Source organism: Schistocerca serialis, chromosome 8 (genome assembly GCF_023864345.2).
Source record: "Schistocerca serialis cubense isolate TAMUIC-IGC-003099 chromosome 8, iqSchSeri2.2, whole genome shotgun sequence".
NCBI lineage: Eukaryota > Metazoa > Arthropoda > Insecta > Orthoptera > Acrididae > Schistocerca > Schistocerca serialis.
In genome coordinates this window covers 205,562,889-205,580,632 of record NC_064645.1, presented here as the reverse complement: position 1 = coordinate 205,580,632, position 17,744 = coordinate 205,562,889, and the positions used below count along the sequence as shown (strand labels likewise).

General features: G+C 37.2%; 1 protein-coding gene across 1 annotated transcript in view; it reads right to left on the bottom strand.

Moving 5' to 3' along the window:
- The window catches only part of LOC126416252 (ankyrin repeat and IBR domain-containing protein 1-like), a 567,140-nt gene that overhangs the window by 23,978 nt on the left and 525,418 nt on the right, over nucleotides 1–17,744 (bottom strand). The gene's annotated exons all lie outside the window — the stretch shown is intronic.

The window sequence follows — 17,744 nt, the reverse complement described above, 5'->3', positions numbered from 1 at the left end:
CATTAAAATATTGTAACTATAAATGTTTCTACACACAGTATATTTGTATGTTCCAATAGATGCTTGCTGAAAGAGGGCGAATCACTAGATACCAACAAAATAAATTGTGTGACAGTATGAGACAAGTAGGTGATTATTAAAAACAAAACAGATCTCATTATCTCCCTACACACACACACACACACACACACACACACACACACACACACACACACAAAAGCACGCACACACGCGCTTTCAAGAAGAACCATAAATACACAGTTTTAAGCCTCATGGTAATAAAGGTGTGTCTATGCTTGGAATTATTTATTTGTAGGAATGCCTACGATGAAATAACAAATACTGAGTACAGAACAATAAACATAAGGGCATATAAAAAAATTTCACTATTTTGAGTAGCAACAGTGGCATCATAAAATACAATCACTAACAGGATATAAGAAAAACTGAGCTCCAGACAAGCAAATAAACTAGATGTTGGACACAGTAGCTGAGCTTTTGCACTTGCGTTCCTCATAAAAGATAGCACATCTCAATTATTTGCAGACTGTGTGTTCTTCTCAATGAAGAACACATGCAGATTCTTGAATGGAAGCAGAAGTTGAAGTTGATTATAACAGACAAAATTCACATTAACATTTAGGTATTTATGATATCTGTGGACTATATTTTTGACATTTTAGTGTGATGTGAAACATGTTAATAGTTTCATCAATAGGATAAATTTCCTTTATGAAAATATGGTTACATGCTGGCCATTTATGTAGTTAGATATTTAGTTTAATCTTCATCTACAACAAAATTTAATAAATTTAACCCAACCACACATATGTATTACCTACACAGAAATTCATCTGTGAATTAGATAGAGTGCCAAGCAGAAATGATTTCAAATTTCTTTTTGTCTACCACCACCTTTCATTCACAATGATCAAATACCTTTTGGCTTATCCTTTCTGTGCTACTGTTAAACAAAATAAATTGGTCTTACACAATCGATAGTAACAATAAAATAATTGGTAAATGCTTTTCCACTTTCCTAACAGAGATTAAGTGCATAGCAGAAAAGATCTCTCCCTCTGTAACCAACAGGTAGTATACTAATATTACATGTAAGCAGCATCATACCATCATTTGGTGCATTCTACAATGTAACGAACTCAGGATACTACCACTCATCCTGAAAAGTAGGTCTCATGAATGTGGCTGGGACAAGGAAAATTATGTAAATATGAGAAAACTGTACAGATCAACAGTAAAAATGATAATAGCAGTGCAAATGATGAGTTTATTTTAAATCCTGGAAATAAATGTAAAACAGCCTGAAACGTCATTAAAAAAGAAATTAATAATATCAATAAAGAAATCTGTATTGCTATTGACTGTGATATGCTCAAAAATATTTCGTAAATAGTGCCAGTACCTCCTCCCCACTAAATAGGGACGCAGAAGCCCTGCTTGCATACAAAACAAACAAATGAGAACTTTTTTGGATCCTAATCAGTTTAAGTGACATTCACAAGCAGAGGCCATTTCTCTCTAGATGAAGGTATAATCCAGGAACGTCTCAAGCTCACAATTACATTAACTATAGCCTAGGAAAATTAGTCTGATAAACTTCTTAAGCTCACAATTACATTAACTATCACCTAGGAAAATTATCCTGATCAAAGGTCATGCCAGTAAATATGCACAACCTGGAAATAATTTTAATTGACATTAATAACATTAGGAAAAGGACAGATAGCTACTCACTGTAAAGATGCCCTGCTGAGTTGCAGACAGCCACAATGGAAAGACTGTAGCATATTATAGCTTTCAGCCATAGTCTTCTTCAGCAAAGAAAAAACACACACATATTCACACAAGCAAGCACACCTCATACACATATGGCCGCTACCACTGGCAAATCTGACAGGACAAACCATGAAATTTTTGGACCTTTTTCAATTTTTTGCTTAACAATATATCCTACAGGAAATTTGCTAAACATCAAATTGAAAGAGCATCGAAATTTTGAGTAGAATGACCAATGTAGGATTTAAAATTGTTTCAGTCATTTAGCCACAATCAATCATCAAAGATCAGCAATTTTTACCAACTTAATGGAAAAATAAGTTACGTTCATGTTCCAACACCTGTGGCTCCTAAACTGCTATTACAAATGAAAAGTGTGATTTATGAAAGTTGTAAAGCATCAAATTCTGCCTAAACAGAGCTCCTAAATTTTAAAATTCACTCATTTCTTTGCAAAGATACAAATAAAAATGTGAAACTATTTGTAGGGCTAAATTCATACTAAGACGTTTTTGGTGAAGTCAAATTACTGTTGAACCCCAAATCATCCACATTCATCCAAATATTCAAACAGCACTGATATGGAGAAATTCAGTTAGTGGTTTTATTCTCAAGATCTATTCCCTCAAAGAACATTCGTCATGTGCATTAATACAAGAGTGTTGAGGGATGGTGTTATTTACTGCCAAGGAGTTTATGAGGAAAGGGAAAAAGCATAGAAAATATTCAAGGGAAAAACACTTTAAGAAAGTGCGGTTCCTGTGGAAGAACTGAGTAGTGCCTCTATGAGACAGGGAGGCAACGTCTTCATAGTGAAGAAAGATAACGACTTTTTGGTCCTGCTGACTGACCACATAGCTGATATTAGTGATCAGGAAGAACCTGTCACCAACATCTTTGTTATGAAACATAGAAAGGGCAACCAAGACACATTCATTTACACCCACAACAGTTCTAAGCTCTTTGAAGAAGCCAAAAAAACATGTTATTTCTTCTCATGTTCAGTGGCTCTGATATTTTTTGAGAGGGAAAAGTTAAATTTAGAAACACATTTCAAAAGAACAGGAACCTCCAACATGTTGCCTTAAGAGTTCAAGGATTCCAAAGTCACTCCTTGATAAGGTTGTTGAGATACGAATGGAGTGCACAGATGGCAGCTGCAAACCTTTGAATGAAATTCGTCTGCAACAATTCCCGAGAACTCTATCAGGTTAAAATTACCTCAGCTGTTTCATTAAAAGAATTCATATGATTTTGTTGTTGTTGTGGTCTTCAGTCCTGAGACTGGTTTGATGTAGCTCTCCATGCTACTATATCCTGTGCAAGCTTCTTCATCTCCCAGTACCTACTGCAACCTACATCCTTCTGAATCTGTTTAGTGTATTCATCTCTTGGCCTCCCTCTACGATTTTTACCCTCCACGCTGCCCTCCAATACTAAATTGGTGATCCCTTGATGCCTCAGAACATGTCCTACCAACCAATCCCTTCTTCTAGTCAAGTTGTGCCACAAACTTCTCTTCTCCCCAATCATATTCAATACATCCTCATTAGTTATACGATCTACCCCCTAATCTTCAGCATTCTTCTGTAGCACCATATTTCGAAAGATTCTATTCTCTTCTTGTCCAAACTAGTTATCGTCCACGTTTCACTTCTATACATGGCTACGCTCCATACAAATACTTTCAGAAATGACTTCCTGACACTTAAATCTATACTCTATGTTAACAAATTTCTCTTCTTCATAAACGCTTTCCTTGCCATTTTCAGCCTACATTTTATATCCTCTCTACTTCGACCATCATCAGTTATTTTGCTCCCCAAATAGCAAAACTCCTTTACTACTTTAAGTGTTTCATTTCCTAATCAAATTTCCGCAGCATCACCCGACTTAATTCAACTACATTCCATTATCCTCATTTTGCTTTTGTTGATGTTCGTCTTATACCCTCCTTTCATGACACTGTCCATTCCGTTCAACTGCTCTTCCAAGTCCTTTGCTGTCTCTGACAGAATTACAATGTCAAACCTCAAAGTTTTTATTTCTTCTCCATGGATTTTAATACCTACTCCGAATTTTTCTTTTGTTTCCTTTACTGCTTGTTCAATATACAGATTGAATAACATCGGGGATAGGCTACAACCCTGTCTCACTCCCTTCCCAACCACTGCTTCCCTTTCATGCCCCTCGACTCTTATAACTGCCATCTGCTTTCTGTACAAATTGAATGCAATGTATTATATTTCAGGCTAAAATGTATAAAAAAGAAATTAAGGTGTTACAATCAATATGTACTAGCAGTTAAAATTACTCTTTTTTTAAAAAGTAAATGAAATTACAAAATTTGTCGCATACTTAAAATACATATTATTAATTGCACAGTCTAATGTTAATTATTAAATTTATTTCTGGATTGATTTAAAAAATAGTGACATATTTTAGCAAAGATTGTTCTTTGGTAAAGATAGTTATGTCAACTATTTTGATTTGTAAACTCTTTGGAATAAAGTCAGTACTGCAGAATGTAGGTACTGGTGAGCATGCCTCAGATGGAAGTAGATGTTTTCTGAGTTTGTCACCAACAATGTATTTTTTTTTTTTTTTTAACTGTGGAAAATGCAAAGACTGTGTGATGTGCAAAGACGTGACAAAGAATAAAATTCAAGAATAATACAGGCAAATCTTCATCAGTTATTTAGTCATCAAGAAACTACAAAATTGAAATACACGAATGTACCCCCTAGACAAAACTCTGAGCCATCGACAATAACAAAGAGATAATGAAGATAAGTACATAGTTATTCTTTTGTATATCTTATGCCTCTCGAAGCTTTCAAAATTTGTGCAAAGAATGATAATTTTAATAATGATGTGTGGGAGGGTAAGATTACAAATACTGTAAAAAGTGTCTGATTCTCATTGAAACCACCCAAACACCATTGCCCCAATAACTCTTTGCCTTTACAAATGTCTGCTTGTGTCTGTGTATGTGCGGATGGATATGTGCGTGTGTGTGCGAGTGTATACCTGTCCTTTTTGCCCCCTAAGGTAAGTCTTTCTGCTCCTGGGATTGGAATGACTCCTTACCCTCTCCCTTAATACCCACATCCTTTCGTCTTTCCCTCTCCTTTCCTCTTTCCTGATGAAGCAACCATTTGTTGCGAAAGCTAGAATTTTGTGTGTATGTTTGTGTTTGTTTGTGTGTCTATCGACCTGCCAGCGCTTTTGTTTGGTAAGTCTCATCATCTTTGTTTTTAGGTATATTTTTCCCATGTGGAATGTTTCCCTCTATTATATATATGGAGCATATTACAAAAGATTATGTATGTCTGGAACACTTACTGATTTGAGCAAAACATTTGACTCAGTGACACACAACACAGTTACAGACTGAGTATGCAAATAAGCAGAGATCAGCAAAACTCCAAATAAAAAGAGGAATACCCCAAGGCTCTGTTCTTGGGCCTTTCCTGTAAATTGTAGATATTAATGGGTTTTTGAGTTATATAGCATGTAAGAATATACTATATGCTGATGATAAGAGACTAATAACCATAGGTAAGACTTTACAAAGTGAACTTGTTGTGACTCGCCGATCTCTCAAAGTTCCGCCGCGCATCCTCTACATGCGGCACTGTCTGCCAGCCATGCAGCAGCAGCGCCACCTAAGCGGCCAGCTAGCCAGTGGCCTCTAGAATCAGACTCAGTTATGATTTGACTGTTAAAGTGACACACATCTTACTCTGCTTACTTGATCACACATTTTACTCTGCTTACTTGATCTGCGACTTTCATGTATTGCGTCGCCCTTGAAATATATTTGTTCAACTTGAAGTTATAACAATTGGTGACAAGGTAGTGTATTTTTCTTTTTCATCGTTGACCCACGTGTTTCCATGGGTACTTTAGAGCAACTATTGCAAGGTCTCACAGAACAACAAATGCTTCTCACAAATGCGATTTGTGATTTCGTCATGGCATCAAATGCGGGGCGTCTCTCATCGTTGTCTCTACCTCCTTTTCCTCCTTACGACGAGACAGCGGAAGACTGGTCTGATTACGAAAAACGCCTTCGACAGCACTTCTTGGCATTTCATGTCGCGAATGACCAAACATGTAAGTCTCTGTTCCTTTCATGGATTTCACCTCAAATGTATCGATTGTTGTCGCAATTGGCTCCTTTGTAAGATCGGCGAGTCACAACAGAACTAGCTGTGCATAAATCAGACAAAAACAGAAAAAATAATTTTTAATCTAAAGATAATTAAAAATGAAAATAAAACATTAAAACTACTTGAACTGTTCACCGATCAAAACGTCTCTTGGGAAGTAAACATTAATTAATTATCTATGCAGCAAACTAGCTTGTCTAATCTTTTTATTGTATAATTTAAGAAACAGTGTGGGCAAACAGTTGTTATCCCACTCATATTTTGCTTTCTTCTCTTGCCATCCACAGTAAGGAAGGTACAAAATCCCAGAAGGATTCACTTGCTTGATCTTTTGTCCTCAAGACATGCTTTAATGCATAAGAACTACAAATTTTTCAGTAAGTTACCATACTCGGCTCATACAATACCATTAAATATTATTGCCACTGGACAGCTAATCATGACACTTTTTCAATTACAGGCAAAATGTCCAGTGGATACCTCTTATATGGCTTTAATGCAGTGGTTTCCATTGCCTTTCGCATCGTCATGCCACTGATCATTGCTAAATCTTCTGCCTTTAGGAGCAGTTTCCCACCCCAAGGGCAAGAATTGCCATCATCCTCTTTCGGCTCCTCCACCATCTTTGACGAGGCTGTTGGCTAAATGTGGGTTACTGCTCATGCCAGAAGTCTTTGACCACTACTGATGATGACTTTTATTCAAAATTTAAGGGGTGGAGAGGTTCAGACCCAGAACAAAGGATTTTTTCATTACTACTAAAATACGGAGTCCCTAGATCACGGGTGCATTAACAATCTGGAATTTAAATCCTAACTTATGCAGACTGCCATATGCCTATCTTAGTGCCTGAACCTTTTGGTCAGTTGTACTAAGTGACTCAATTATCTACATTACTTATACAAAGTGTTTCTAAATTTCACTTTTAATCTTCAAGAACGCGTAGATGGCAAATGTAGATAATGACCTGATTAGGAATTTACATATGGAATGCATACAGATGAATAATGCTACAGAAGAACAACCCAATTTCTTCAACTCTCCTGCAGCTGATGGCTGACAGTAGTAATTTATCGTCACCACAGTAATTTTATCATTGGTACCAAATTAACCAAAGTTATAACAGCTTCCAGTACGAAAGTACACACAAAACATATGTATTCATGTGTTGTATCAGCTACTCATTCACTTTCTTCCACTAGTATTTCATATTCTGTTCCATTATTACAACAGCAGTTAGCATTAAGCATTTTTATCATATTAGTTGCTTGGTTTCAAATGTAATGATTATCAAAGACATAGTAAAATGCTGAAGCACATACATGCTATCTCCTTGGAAATACATTTCCATTCAAATCATTAAGAAGCACCCGCTATATGACTTAGGAGTTTAAAAGGGTAATTTGGAAACGTCCTATATATAGACTGACATAAAAGTTTTCTGTCATAGCACATCATAATGTAAAAAACTATATTGGAGAAACTAGTATTTCGGCCACTGTAATTGTGGCTGAAACTTTGGGTTCTCCTATATAGTTTTTTTTTAAATTATGACATGGTATGATACTCAGAAAACTTTTATGTCAACTGACTCTGGCCGCAGAAGCCTTTGCAGCTATATCCCATATATCCTTCTTCACACTTCCCAACTTTTTGCTCTTAAATTCTCACTGTTTTTTTTCCTCAAAAGGAAGATTATTGTTTGCATTTGGCTGCTCTGCTCAGGTTGACCCTACTTTGTAATGTGTGTTCTTTCTGCACACTTATACAGAGCAGCACTGCAATATATATGGAAGTCAGCACAATGTATACAGCATATTATAATACCAAAATAAATCAAAAAATCATGCACCACATTATATATAACAAAAATGTACTGGGTGTAACTTGTTATTGGTGAAAGCAAAATTATAATCCATCGACTTTTCCAGTGCACTCAGTATCCACACCTGACCGATAGAAAACTCTCATGTTACAAAATAATGCAAGTAGTAAAAAGGAGAATTTTAGGATAATATTGGAGCTATATTACCAGTACGACTTCATAAGATCGCATGTTCTACGACCATGTTCGTCAGGTGCCACTATGGTAATGTTTTGATATATCATTATTGGACTAGGCATTGTAGCACAAAAACCTGAGAAGAAAAGGACATGTCTTGGACAGATTTTTTAATGCACTGTATCAGTGAAACTGCATATTTGCTCAATATGCAAGTATAAATACGAAACTACCAAATATGGCACTATAGCTTCAGAAATTGTGGAATCGAGATTGTGCTGCATGATGTGCTTTAGTTACACAATCTGAGCACATGACATATGATCCAATTAGCCAATTACAGTGAGCACAGCAGACATGATGCACTCTGCCAATTCAAACATGACTATCTCATCGTGTGCACACAAGTTAATATACATACGGTATAGAAGTTAAGTAGAGCTGTGGCTTCATATACCATTTTGGTTGTCACAAATACTGGCTTCTTTTTTTCCCCTCAGAGATGTTGTTAGGCTGTGGTGTAAGAGGACATCTTAAATTGTTGCAAGTGAAGCAACGACATCCCTATTCTTGTTTGCAAGAAATATTTGCTGTTTTATTCCAAATATGACGTGGTTTCCACATCACAATTTCTGAGAGTGTGTTTCAGCTCTGACATAACAACAGAACTTAATCCTAGAAAAGTAAAGGGAGGAAAATGTTAATTGTTACCAAACCATCATAAATTTTACTACTCCATATATTATACAAAGAAAGTCATAATTTGTAGTTTATGCACAAGTTAATTACAATTATAAGGTCTCCAGTGCTGCATCACATACAAAATAAGTACAGAATGTTCTGTTTTACACTCTGCACTGACAACTGTACCGCTCAAAATTTTGGCAGGAACTGCGAATTGGTAGCAACTTTAGGATTCATAAACTTTACGAGGGTTTGCTAACCTAGGGTTAATTGACTGAGAATGAAGCAGTGAGATTTATATTCTTCATTTAATAAATATTTAGCTGCTGTTCTATGAATAGGTTGCAATTTCCATGTATGTGGTTAGGCTGTTTTTGGCAGTTTTTTTTTTCATTTATCTTGCAATTTCTGAGGGTATGGTTAGGCTGGGACACAAAGAGCACAGCTTAATTTGCCAGAAAAAAACCTGGTTGTGGTGGCAGATTGACCTGTAGTATAGCCAGAGATCTAGATTGGAAGGCAACAGTTTGGTTCTGAGTTGGTGGAGTCAATGAATATGAAAGCAACAAATCTTGTTGTGATGAAAGACTGATCTGTAGCATAGCCAGAGTTCTTGGTTAGGTTGGAATGTAAGAGTTTGATTGTGAGTTGGTGAAGCAAATGAATATTAAAGCAGAAAGTCTTGTTTTGGTGACAGACTAATCTGCAGTATAGCCAGAGGTCTAGATTAGGTTGGAATGCAACAGTTTGGTTGTGAGTTGGTAAAGCCAAGGAATGTTTAAGCAAAAAGTCTTGTTCTGAGACAGACTGAACTGCAGAACAACCAGAGGTCTACTTAGGCTGGAATGCAACAGTTTGGACGTGAGATGGCAAATTCAATGAACTTGAAAGCAAAAAATCTGGTTGTGGTGACAGACTGATTGTAGAGTAGCCAGTGGTTTAGGTTAGGTTGGAACACAACAGTTTGGTTGTGAGTTGGTGAAGTCAATGAATGTGAAAGCAGAAAATCTGGTTGTGGAGACAGACTGACGTGTAGCATAGCCAGAGGTCTAGGTTAGGTTGGAATGCAACAGTTTGGTTGTCACTTGGCAAAGCTAATGAATGTGAAAGCAAAAAATCTGGTTGTGATGACACAATGATCTGCAGCATAGTATGAGATCCTGGTTGCGTTGGAAGGTAATTATTTATCTGCTAATTGGTGAAACCTATGAATTTGAAAGCAAAGAACCTGGTTGTGGTGACACAGTTATGTGTAGCTTGTGGAGCAACAGTGAAATGTATAACTTTTCTTGTCATAAATAATCGCTTATTTTCCCAAATACGTCACAATTTCCGATGGCATCGGTAGGCAGGAAACTAAGAGTATAACTTCAATAGATAGAGAAAACTATCCATTATAACCTAAAAGCAGAGTTATAGTTCATTGTGACTGTTTCACAGTACATCTCTAGAAGTTACTCTGTGTCAGTATGGTATAAAGTGCTGTGACATATTATAAAATTTGGGCCCCTTCGAAGGTGACTGCCAATTGGCCAGTCATAATTCATCTTCAACATGGAGTGGGTTGTATGCTGTCTGGGTGAAGTACCATATTTTACAGACTATAAGAGACTATTTTTCTTCCGAAAATTGACTCCAAAATTCAGGTGCATCTTATACTTGAAATTAATATAAAAATGTCCAGTGTTTGATTTAAAATTCCCACCAGTCTTAAAAAATGGCCTGTTATTCAATGCTATGGGAAACCTATCACAACACTGGATTCAACTGGCAGCACCAGTGCACTGATGTGACGAACATGAGTTGTGAGGATTCACAAGCTTGCTAATGCTATCTCCCTCTTGCCCCATCATTACAAACCCAGAACACTGCTAGCCCATGATGCATCATTGCAATCTATGGTGCCAGTGAACTTGAATTAAAAATGAGTTGTGTTATCAGTAACAGTACAATATTTTTGTTAGTAGTTAGCTTCATAATGGAAAAAAATAACAGGTATTCATATGAAGCGGGTTATAAATTGAAAGTAATGGTGTATGCAGAAGAACAACTGAGTGGCATTTTGGCCATCTACCAACAGAAAAAAACATTTGTGATTGGCAGTCTAGTAAAGAAGAACCGAAAAAATTGAGGGAGACAATATGTGAATATAGAGGACTGAATGCAAAAAGGCCCAAACTAGAAGAAGACACACTGAAATGGATCCAAGGACACCATCAAAATAGAAATGGAATTAATACAAAAGTGATTCAAATACACACTCGTAAGCTAGTGCTACAGTGGAATTTAACAGATTTTAAAGTTGGAGTTGGTTAGTGTTACAGGTTTATGAAACATCATGGACTTAGCACGCAAACAGAACCAAAATATCTCATAAAATGCCAGAAGTGTATGAAGAGAAAATATTTTCTTGCTGTTGCTTTATTATTCAACACTGAAAGAAAACCAGTATGGAACTAAGCTAAATAGTTAATATGGGCGAAACTCCTTTGACACTTATGCTGAGCAAGAGAACTGTTGCTATGAAAGGTGCTAAAACCATAACTATAAAAATAAGTGGGCATGATAAAAATTCACACACTGTTGTCCTTTCATGTTGTGCCATTGGTACCAAACTTAATCCAATGATCATTTTTAAGCAAAAAACTATGTCAAAACCTGCTGAAATACTGCCAGGTGTTTTTGTTCATGTACATGACAAGGGTAGGATGGACAACACTGGTATGAAATTATGGATTAATAGTGTGTGGGAGAGAAGGAAGGTGCTTCTTGTGGTAGATCAATTTAGTAGTCATTTGAAAAAAATCAATGAAAGAGAAATTGAGACAGGGAAACACAGAGCTTGCTGTTATTCTGGGAGAACTTACTTCACAAATGCAACCTATTGATGTATCAACAAATAAACCATTTTAAACAATGGAAAATCCAGGATGGAATGAAACAATATTATGAAAGTAAAGTTGCCACTCAACACATATTGGAGATGCTGGGTTGCATATAGGCACAACAAAAAGACTGTCACAAAGAAGCTTTCAACTAGCAAGGCCTTCGTCAAAAACAGAAGACAGATACACATACGCATTCACACAAACGCAACTCACACACACGTAACTGCAGTCTCTGGCAACCGAAGCCACACTGCGAACAGCAGTACCAATGGTGAATGGGTGATGATTAGGAGGAGGCTGGGCAGAAAGGGGGAGGAGTATTATGGTAGGGGTGGATGACATGAAGTGCTGCTGAGGAGCACGCAGGGACGAGATGGAGAGAGAGCAGGGCAGCTATGTGCAGTCGGAAGGTTAGGCGGTGGGCAAGGGAGAGGGAGGTGTTGGTGTTGGTGGGAAGGATCCATATGGCACAGGCTGTGAAGCAGTCATTGAAATGGAGGTTGTTGTGTTGGGTAGCATGCTCAGCAACAGGGCCATTCATGCGGACAAACACCTTGTTGGTTGCCATGCCCACATAGAATGCAGCAACTGGTTGCAAGTATAGATTGTAGATCACACGACTGGTTTCACAAATAGCCCTTTCTTTGATGGGTTAGTTTATTGTTAATACACCATTTTAAAGTGTATATGAGAAAGGAATGGATCAAATTGCTCATGTATGAAACCAAACATGAATTCACACCAAAGGGAGCTTTAAAACAACCTACAATTGAACGATTGTGTCAGTAGATAAAACAGTCATGGTCTTCATCTACAGCTACATTTATACTCCGCAAGCCACCCAACAGTGTGTGGCAGAGGGCACTTTACGTGCCACTGTCATTACCTCCCTTTTCTGTTCCAGTCGTGTATGGTTCGCGGGAAGAACGACTGTCTGGAAGCCTCCATGCGCGCTTCAATCTCTCTAATTTTACATTCGTGATCTCCTCGGGAGGTATAAGTAGGGGGAAGCAATATATTCGATACCTCATCCAGAAACGCACCCTCTCGAAACCTGGCGAGCAAGCTGCACTGTGATGCAGAGCGCCTCTCTTGCGAGTCTGCCACTTGAGTTTGCTAAACATCTCCGTAATGCTATCACGCTTACCAAATAGCCCTGTGACGAAACGCGCTGTTCTTCTTTGGATCTTCTCTATCTCCTCCGTCAACCCAATCTGGTACGGATCCCACACTGATGAGCAATACTCGAGTATAGGTCGAACAAGTGTTTTGTAAGCCACCTCCTTTGTTGATGGACTACATTTTCTAAGGACTCTCCCAATAAATCTCAACCTGGTACCCGCTGTAGTGGGACGCAAAATTGAAGCGTCACACATCCACCAGTGTCAGCCCAGTTTGCAGGTGAATATAAGTTTAATTTAGTTTTGTTTATGTATTTTTGTAATATTTGTAATGGTTGTGAATTGTCTAAAGTTTTTGTATTTTTTTTTTTTATGTTTCACGTACGGAGAGGGCGGCGCAACAAACGGAGACAGCATCTTCGATGCCGCGACCAGAGAGAAAATTGCTGGCCACTATACGTCGCGGGTCGACAGCCAAAGAGCAACAGAAGATCCTGAAACTGAATTGTTGCGTCGTGCTTCTAAAAATCAAATAAATGAGAATTTATAATGTTTTGTACAACAATGATATCATAGGAAGTTTAATCTTATTGAAAATGTTAGTTTTGTCTCGTCAAGGCTCATGTTCACGTCTGTATGTAGGAAGGTAATAAACTAGTGGATGCTACTAAAGTTGAAATACGTGTTCCGAGGATTTATTTATGAAGAATTATGTGAATGAATTAATAATATATTTGACAAGATTATTGGATTTTGTCAGCGTTCATCGTGACTTTGAATCTCAAAAGTCTATTCAATGTGGTTCTAATATCGATTAAATCAGATAACGTGTATCAATATAATTTCTGAGGAGAAACAAACGACATCTAAATTGAAAAAGTTTACGCAAACCAATTGGCCCGAGTGACGTAATTCTGTGCATACGACTCAAATGATGTTTTACAGTTTCATTCAAGAACCATTCTGAGACAATTTAAAAAGAATATAAATAATATTGAAGTGGGTTGTAACTGACGTAGGTGAGGGAAGTCTACACATGGTCATATGTCGAAAGAAAATCAGTTAAACAAATCTATATGTCGTTACACTACACCGTGGCGACCTTATAAACAGGACTTGTTTGCATCTAAGGCACACAGGTACGAGACAATTAAAACATCAAGAATCCTTCGGAAGTCAACGCGAGTCTTCGGGGAGCCTTTACCAGCCAGCGGCGACTTCGCGGGTGTGGGCAACTGACGGAGCACAGCCAAGCAGTACGGTCACGCAGTTATTCCACGAGAAGGCGCATCTGTTGAGCAGCAGCTGAACGCTGCAAACCCCGACAACCTTTTTCTCCTAAACTAACAGGCCCAGTACGTCAGCTGGGGGGGGCGTTCCTCCGGCTGGTATTAGAGGTGTTGCTGAGGGCTTCGCCTGTCAACGGTGGGCCGGGCGTGGTTGCAGCCAGTGACGTCTCCGGTGTTCGACTCAGCGTCCTGCCGGTTGCGGAAGTGGGGTCGCAGCATCTCAGCGGCTGCATCGTCGGCTGTTACATCTGCATCTCATAGCAGCACACTGATCATCGAGAACTACAAATTACAATATTAGTGTCCGGTGAGTCTGTTTTAAGTTGGAAGTGGAGTGTTGTATGTAGGGAGTGTGCTTTTATAGGATTGTTGATTACAAGTCTGCGTGTGTAACTAGTTAATATCTTACAATAATGTCAGGAAGTGAAATGTCAGACGAAGAGCAATCCATGTCCGATAGGAGCATGAGATCCCTTTTTAGGGCGATTGCTAAATTAAAACAATCTAATGGGGATTTTCTAGCTGAATTAAAACAGTCTAACGAAGAATCTACTGCTAGATTAAAATAGTCTAACGAAGAATCTGCTGCTAGATTAAAAGGGGAACTAAAACAGGAATTAAAACAGTCTAACGAAGAATGTATGGCTAGATTAAAACAGTCTAACGACGAATCTACAGCTAGATTAAAAGAGGAACTTAAAGGGGAGCTAACAAAATCGACAGACAGGTTACAGGAACATCTTAAGGAAGCCAGTCGAGAATTAAGTGATAAAATAGAGGCTTCTAAAGTTGAAATGCAGGAAAAACTAGTAGGACTTAGTAATAAGATTGCTGGTAATTGTAAAATGTTAGAAGAACATATCCAGGAATCACGTGAGGAAAAGCTCGCATGCGAAATGATATTATTGACTTAACCAAGAGACTAGATAATGTCAATATCTTAGTTGTAAATGAAATACAGAAAAATAACGATAAGTTACGAGATGAATTTTCTATGCAAACAGAAACTGTTCATAGAGAATTATTAGAATCTATTAAAGAGGTCTCTACCAAACTTGTAGAGATTTCTTCAATAGATAATGTAGAATTAGAGACATTAACTCATCAATTAGAAAAAGATCATACTGAAATAGAAAACATGAAATTTTTAATTACTGAAATATGCAGTAACCTTGAGACCTCCAAAGATAATAACATTGACGAAGGTACAGAGCGTTCACATCGTGAACACAGTGAAGAATCGATATTAGCTAACCGCGTATCCAATACAGAAATGAGAATACAGGAAATTACTAAACGGTTATCGGAATTAGATAATAATGAAAACATTCCAAGTAGTAGAAGTAATAACGTAATCAGAGACAACAGTCGCATCGTGTTTGCTAGCTCGGATGACAACAATACAAATAAAGAAATCATGGCAAGCAAATCCGACGCAACTCCGTCTCTGCAATCTAAACAAAATCCAACTATGTCTCTCGCAGAATGTTTGGATGATATAACGACAAATTCAAACGTAGCAAGTCGATTTCCTGTATTCAAACCAGGAGGCGAACTTCACCCTATAATCTTTATAAAAGCTTTTGAAACTTCATCATCTCCTAAATGGAGTAATGAAAAACGGATTCAATTTGTAATAGGACATTTAGAAGCAGAAGCTGCGGAATGGGCAGTACTGCACAGAACTGAATTTAGGGACTGGGATGATTTCGTTAAGCAGTTTACACAAAATTATTGGTCAAGAGGAAAACAACAACACTTAACTTTAGAGTTGTTAGACCCTCCTCCATATTCTAAATGGTGGGGAGGTTATAGGAATTATTTCGAATGGCATTTAAACCGTGCTAAATTAATTGAAGAACCAATTATTGAAAGTCACCTAATACGAGTCCTAATTAGTAGGTTACCGTATTATGTAAAGGAAAGAAAAATGTTATTCTACGAATTGTCCATCCGAACGAGAAAAGGAAGATCTTGTGTTAGTACGATCTCATCCTTAAAGTTCGAAGATCAATAAGGAATGTAGAAAATTCTTCTTTATCTTTGAAGGTCCATATGTTGTACATAAGATTGTACATCCCAAAGCGTTACTTCTTATGGAACCTTCATCAGGTGTAATTAAAGGATTATATAGTGTCGATTAAATGAAACCCTTCATTCCTAAATAAGTTAATATTTAGTATATGTTACATATGGAAGAGCATTCATAGTTTATTCATGTGAAATTTTTCGTGATAGTTACGTGTTATTTTAAAGAAATGACAGGAAGCTTAAACAAGTGTTCTACAATAATCTACCGGTACTTCAAAAAGAGAAAGGTAACTAAAAGGGGATTTATATGGAAGAAATATTGTTATTAGGTCAGAAGGAATTTTGTATATTTTTATATTTACTCGGATAGTAGGAACCAAAGGGGATGCTTAATAATTTTAGGGACCATGGGCGTCCAGAGCTATATGGCTCACGAGAACATAGCAGAGTGCCTTTAATAGAGATTTGTAATAGTGTTAATTTAGAACACACCAAACGGGGCTCTCGCTTGTTTCTCCTAAATAAATTGCCATTACCCAACAAAGTGTCAGAAGGTAAAGAAAGCCGTGCAGAGATTCTAAAGAAAGTTTTGCTTGATTTCTTCTTGACCTCAAGCATAAATAGGGCATTAGGGAAAAGAATGACGTAAAGTAAATAGTACTATTAGTTATTGTGAGAAACTTATTAGTAATATACATTTTTGGAAAGAATAACTCTAGTAAATAAAACTGAAACTAATCTATCACAATTTGAACGCTCTGTCCTAATGTAACAACGTTAAAGAACGTACTAAATTATTATTTACTAGCAACTATTAAATGAAAAGGAGTAATCTCCATATATTCGGTTATGAATTACCATAATAGCACAATTAAGAGTAAATGACAAATAGTCACAACAATATCGTAGTAAAAGGATTAAATCTATCTAAGAGCAAGGACTCTAGAGTAATTAAAATGTGAGGAAAATGTATTAACAGTTAAATATTGTATATAGAAAAAGTTTTATTTTCGGTTAAAACCTGACAAACTGCGCTTGTGGGTGGGGTATGTAGTGGGACGCGAAATTGAAGCGTCACACATCCACTAGTGTCAGCCCAGTTTGCAGGTGAATATAAGTTTAATTTAGTTTTGTTTATGTAGTTTTGTAATATTTGTAATGGTTGTGAATTGTCTAAAGTTTTTGTACTTTTTTTTTTATGTTTCATGTACGGAGAGGGCGGCGCAACAAACAGAGACAGCATCTTCGATGCCGGGACCAGAGAGAAAATTGCTGGCCACTATACGTCGCGGGTCGACAGCCAAAGAGCAACAGAAGATCCTGAAACTGAATTGTTGCGTCGTGCTTCTAAAAATCAAATAAATGAGAATTTATAATGTTTTGTACAACAATGATATCATAGGAAGTTTAATCTTATTGAAAATGTTAGTTTTGTCTCGTCAAGGCTCAGGTTCACGTCTGTATGTAGGAAGATAATAAACTAGTGGATGCTGCTAAAGTTGAAATACGTGTTCCGAGGATTTATTTATGAAGAATTATGTGAATGAATTAATAATATATTTGACAAGATTATTGGATTTTGTCAGCGTTCATCGCGACTTTGAATCTCAAAAGTTTATTCAATGTGGTTCTAATATCGATTAAATCAGATAACATGTATCAATATAATTTCTGAGGAGAAACAAATGACATCTAAATTGAAAAAGTTTACGCAAACCAATTGGCCCGAGTGATGTAATTCTGTGCATGCGACTCAA